Genomic DNA, 6,601 nt, shown 5'->3' on the forward strand with positions numbered 1-6,601 from the left:
AGAGAGAGAGAGAGAGAGAGAGAGAGAGAGAGAGAGAGAGAGAGAGACACACTTTATAAAATAGTAGGTTTGCATATGGCCTTTATAAATATCCTTAGTATTAGTTATCCTTACTCCCAGTCCTCTACCATGTCCTCCCATCCTTCTCATGTAAACCTTCCTCCCCATTATTTCCCCTTTGTGCTTCAAATTGTGTATTTTAAGGAAAATATAGATAAAAGAGAAGAAACTAAAAAGAAATCCTTTATGTTATTTAGACATAGATGAATGCCACATTCATAAAAAAAGATGTAGTGCAAAAAAATGTGCTGAGAGCAAGGATGAATTCTTAGACATTAATATCAGATTAGTGTATCTTTCAATTCTCATCAGGGAATGTTTTCCATGCAATCGATGGATATTAACACAAATGGTCAAGGTACAGAGAATCTGAGACTTTAGAATGCTCAGAGCAAACTAAGATATCTGCATCATACCCCTTCCTCCCAAGGTTCAGAGATTATTAAAAAAGAAGGTAGAAAGATTATAAGAGACAGAGGCCATGGATGGCAACAAAGAAACAGTGTATTCTAGGCTTATCAGGGCAGTTTCATATATCAACTCTCAGCAGTTGTGATAGAAATCACAGAGTCTGTATAAGCTCAAGCAGAACAAAATTTTCATATGGAGAGCGAGGTAGGCACATGGTCCAAGCCCTAGCTCAAAAGTTGCTGGCAATTAGCAAGCAAAGTAGATAAAGGAGAAAGAATCAGGTTTCTTTAAGGGTGAGACCCTTGGTAGGTTGACTGTGCTCCAGTAGAAGGCTACATGTTCCAGACTATATAGACAACACAAATTGGATTTAAGGGAAAAAAATAAGAGTATACAAAGCTGGATGAATAGGAAAATTTGCATGGGTCTGGGGGCGGGGGTTGGAGAGGGGATGACCATGATCAAAATGTGTGTTAAAAAAACTTTCAAAGACCTGAACAAAATCCATGCATTAAAAATTGTTAGAAGATTAAAGTGGGAAACTTTCTAGATTAAGGTGAAAAAGATGAAGATATGAAAAGTATCCTACAGGAGTAGCTGAAAACCAGCTAGTTTCTAAGATTCAGGCAAAACCTATACTAAGTCCAACTGACAGTGAATACAGCTATGAAGGCAATGTTCAGAAATAATTGAATAAAATTTATTTCTAAAGATAAAAGACAAAGGGGCTGGAGTAATAGCTCAGTGCTTAAGAGCAGTGGCTGCTCTTCCAGACAATCTGGGTTCAATTCCCAGCACCTACATGGCAGCTCACACCTGTCTATAACTTCAATTCCAGAGGCTCTGATGCCCTCACACAGACACACATTCAGTCAAAACACCAATGGACATGACATAAAAAAGAAGGAGAGAGAGAGAGAGAGAGAGAGGGAGGGAGGGGGAGGGAGGGGGGAAGGGAGGAAAGGAGGAAAAGACAATATTTCAGGTTGAAATACTCACCTGAGTCACTAGGTCTGCAGATAGAACTGTCAGGGCACTCAAAGAGAGACAAGATCCTCCAGCTTTCCACAGAAAACAAAGAACTTTACAATATGATTAAGGAGGAAGATGCTGTTGACTTTCTTGACAACAATATTAGAACCACAGAGAAACATCTGTACTTTCCCAATCCCAAATCCTAAACCCTGGCAAGATAGACATTTGATAGTAGAAAATGTTTTCAGAGATATAAAGGTTTGAATTGGTTTCTCACTGCATCACAGTGTATCTCAACAGTGGAAGGCTGAAGACAGGTAAACTCCGGGTGGCACCAGAGAAGACAACTGCAAAGATCCTGAGTATGTCAGGTAAAAGGAATGTCTAAGTGCAAAGCAGCTTACGTGATGTGTTCAGATGTTTACTGTATAGCTTCAGGGGTCCCGATCAAAAACTTGAAGGAAGTATCCTCCCTAGTATATTTGACAAGAGAAAAAAACATACTCACTACTTAAAAGGTGCTAAATCAGTGACAGGTATATTAAAAATAAATATAATATCACTTAAGGAAAGACAAACTATTAAGTCCAAGGAAAAGGAAAAAGAAATCATAACATATACTAATGCTCACAGTTCTAACAATGTGAAAGCTGACCGTGGGTAAGTAGAGTGATGCAAATTGTAGAAGGGGTGTGTGTGTGTGTGTGTGTGTGTGCATTGTGAGGGCAGTAAAGACAAACCCAATCCTCATCTTCCCTAGGCCCATGATCACCAAATCTCTGTGCTAATGGGATATTCCTAAAGTGTAGCTTTATGTATCTTGAGAAGGAATAGGGAAAAAAAATATGATGACTCATGTCAGAGTTCCATATTATTACTCCATCTTAATTAACAGTGTCTAATAGGAGGGAGGAAAGAGGGACCAGATTTTCCTAGTGGGCCTTATCTTACTATTGGAAGTTCCAAACTAGATTCAGCCACAGCCTAACAATAGTTACAAATAAAAAAGAAACTTTTAAAGAAATAAAACAAATTTGAACTCACAATTAGTGGGTACATGGACAGTGGTAACCTTACTAGTGTTATATGTCATCCATTAACTAAATGTCTTAATATCATTGGAAATGTCATATGGGAAGACTTTACTATACTAAAAACAGTGACATTCTAACTGATTCCTTCATTACACCACATTATCAAATAAGACTGGTTAATAGGATGTGTGAGTCATACTATCCACTCTTGCTTTAACCAATTCTCATATAATTATCAAGAGACTTCAGGAAATGCTTTTGTGGCAATCATGCCATAATGATCAGCTCTAAGATGCTCTCTGTCTCACTCTCTCTTGCTCTTGCTCTCTCTCTCTCTCTCGCTCTCGCTCTCTCGCTCTCTCGCTCTCGCTCTCGCTCTCTTGCTCTCTTGCTCTCTCTGTCTCTGTGTGTGTCTCTCTTTCTATGTCTCCCTGTCTCTCTGTCTCTCTGTCTCTGTCTTTCTGTCTCTCTCTCTCCATTCTTCTCTTTTAGTGCAAAGAATAGAATAATGGGTTCTTCTATCTGTGGCATCTTTGGTTGATTTGAAAGCATAAATACATGCCAAAATTATAACACAAGTTCTTTAGCTTGTGTTTGAATAATTATTGAAGCAATAATGACTGCAGGTGATCAAAATTATGCCACTCCCAAATGTGATGATGGAGCAGTAGAATACCCCACCTCAAAATAAGTTTTATTGCCATAGGGAATATTCATAGCTGATTGTTTTAAGAGAATGGGGTTTTATAATGACCTTGAAAACAGTAGTTGATGTAAGAGAGGTTGATAGAATATACATCTCCATTTATCAGTGCCCCATTCACCAGGAAGAGAAGATGGCGGCAAGCCATGATCGTCAGTGCAAAAGGCACTATGCCCATTCTACAGAAAGCATCTTTGGGGCCAGTGTGGTGTCTTTTCCAGTGAAGGTAGTTGCAGTCAAGCATGAACATCTTAGATATAACACATGGACTCAAATGGTAGAGAAAGAGAACTAACTTCTGCAAGTTTTCCTCTAATCACCACATGGCTACAACAAATAAATATAAGCAACGTATTTCTCTTTACTTTTCCTAGATGCTTATCTTTCAACTGGTCATCTCTGGCACCCTTCTTTATCCAGCTGGAGACTGGAATTAAGCCATATAATTTACTCATTTTCTTCAGTATCTCCCATGTATATATGAGATATCTCCATTATTTAAATTCTGTACATCTTTTACTTATAAGATGGCTCCTCCGAACAAGAGCCATGAACACAAACAGAAATGCATCTTTCCTCTCTTACAAAATCTAATTAGATTTAAAAAGCAATGAGCTGAAAGAATAGTAAGTCTCACTTAGAACACTTGATGTATAAACTCCCTTCCACTGTTTTCAGAAAATGTTACCAGATGTGTAGAACACATCTTGCCTTCTGAGCTAATAAGAGTAAGAAGCCATTATGTTTGGAAAAATATTAAATACTGAGCCTACAGAAAAGGAATGTATTTTGCAGTCTTTCTTACATGACTGAGCAGAGGGTGCTATTAACTCTGAGCCAGTATTTATGTTTCCTTCTATTCAGTGATGGGGGTGAAGTACACTAAACATTTTCTCTGCATATGCAATGTGCAATGCTGTAGATTGCTAATCTGGATATCCTGACAACTTGTTCTGGACTCAAAAATTTCTCCAAATATGACAACTAGTATGTTAGTGTCTGCTTCCTGACACTAGGGATATGAACTTGGGGTGCTGCCTAAGCTTTGAGAATCAATTTTTACAAACAGCTTATCACATCAATAGTGTGTTCTAAAACAGCTTAATTTTCATTATGAATATTATGTCTCTGTGAAAATGGCTTGCTTCAAGCAGTGTTACACTACCTCTTAGGAAAGTTTTCTCTACACTAACATCTGTACAGGCCAGCTTTACCCTATAATGGTTCCGACTCTGAACAAGGAGCAATCCCAGTGCTCAGAACTATTCTTTAACACAAATACTCAAGGAAGGTACCTAGGAGCTATTGTTGATCCCAAAGCTGGGATGATGTGCAAAAGACTGAGGTACATGAGCCTGGATGAAGTTGCCTTGGCATAAATGAGGGATGAAGGCAGCAAAAGAGGAAGGAGGGAACAGAACTGAGCCATGCTACCTGCTACCCACTTGAAGAAGATTCTAATAGACGAATATGAGACAAATTTGACCACCAAAATAATTAAATGTAATAATAAATTATAAAAATTCTGATTACATTTATTTATTGTATAAATTTTATTGTTAAAACATTTTGAAATAAATAAAAGCATCATACACTCGAATTAGTCAGACCCAAGATCTGTACAACTTGAACTTGTATCCAGTTAGAATTGGCATCTAAAATGGAAGCAGTATAGCTTCACATGAATTTTGATACTTTCAAAATCAAATATGTCTTATGTTCTCATCCATGACCAAAATAAAAATAATCCATGAAAGAATTAGAACTACAAAGTCAATTGATTTCATATTGTCTTTCATGACTCATGCTCATTACTATGCTTAGTCCTTGGTGCTCCCTTTATCTTTAGCCTTTTGTGGTTTTCTTTTCCTTATAATTGTTCTATACTCACATATACACTCATCTACATACATTGTTGGTTAGATTCCACGTAAGAGAGACAACATGGAATTCATTTCTTTCTGAGATTGTGTGATGATTGATATTATACATTCAAATTCTACCCATTTCTCTGAAAAATGTTAAACTTCACTTTTCTTTAGAGCTCTGTATTATTACAATGTATATATACTAGATTTTTATTATGTGCTCATTCATTGATGAACAAGGTTAACTCATGCATATATAAAGTATAGGAATTTTAAAAAGATAAACAAGATTTTGAGTTATAAAGAATACATGTCATTTGTTAGATTACATATATTTAATATAGTAATTGTCTGTAAAATGTTTATCTTGGCTTGTGATTTACATGAAGAAGTTCAGTCTTTCCATTACCAAATCATTCACATTATTTCTCTTACTTTATACACATATATTGTAGTTTTAGCCCTGAAGAGTAATAAGACATACTCAGAGATTTGAAGCCAACCAAAATTCTGTGAATGGCAATGTACATGATTTAGAAAAGGTTTCTAAATTATTTCTTTATTTCTTATTTAAAAAAAATTTAAATTTATTTATTATTAAAAACTTTATTTCTTATTATTCAACCATAAATGAGTTTAAATAGATGGAAAGTAATGTTGTCATCTGTCATTAATCCTAGATTGCCATACATGCTTATGATTCTGAAGCAGCAGTGTACCTTGCAGTTTGTGACATTTTGCTTTATTAAAATATAATGCTAATCTCGCAGTGCATTGATGAAACAGTGTACCAAGGATATTATCTCTGTTCATGAAACAAATTAGAATTATATAAAATATCAAATGTAAATTGCTGGGAACAAACAGTCCTGTCTCTGATTTCAGGCTTTGTTGTCATTCACTGTCTTTGACTTCTGTGCAAGTTTATGAATGAATTACTGAACTACACTGACTTTGGGAGGGAACAAAAGGAACAACATATAGTTTGACCTTGTGCAGGCACTGTCCTGCCTTCCATGCATGCTCAACCACTCAATCTTCCTCTGCACCTCACTGGATCCAATGTCCTTCTCCAGAGATGAGACAGTGAAGGAGGAAGAAGGCTAAGGAAACTGAGGTCTGCCCAAGAGCAGCTAGCAAGGGCAGAGACTGAGAATCAGAAACACTCCTGCCTACGCTTGACTCATCGGTGTGGTCAAAATAGGTTTAAGCTTCTCTAGATGGAACCTCCCACCTTTCACAGTAGCCTGTATCTATACCCAACAATCAATTGTTAAAATAGTCCATCAATTTGTACTTTCTGTCTTTTAAGCTTATCCAATTACTAAGCAAACTAATGTGCCCTCTGGGCACAATTAAACCAAGTCTAATTTTTCTTGAGTATTGATGTCCTTCAAATATTTGTTGACAGTAAAAGGAAACCCATGAAGCCTACAGAAGCCTAAAACATTCATCGTTGGTGGCATATCTGAGGAGAAATACCATAAGTAATGTCTTTGCTGCCCTGGACATTGGCTTGTTTGGTGATATTTTTGTATTTAAGATAGTGA

Source organism: Grammomys surdaster, unplaced genomic scaffold, assembly GCF_004785775.1.
Source record: "Grammomys surdaster isolate TR1022 unplaced genomic scaffold, NIH_TR_1.0 1166, whole genome shotgun sequence".
Lineage (NCBI taxonomy): Eukaryota > Metazoa > Chordata > Mammalia > Rodentia > Muridae > Grammomys > Grammomys surdaster.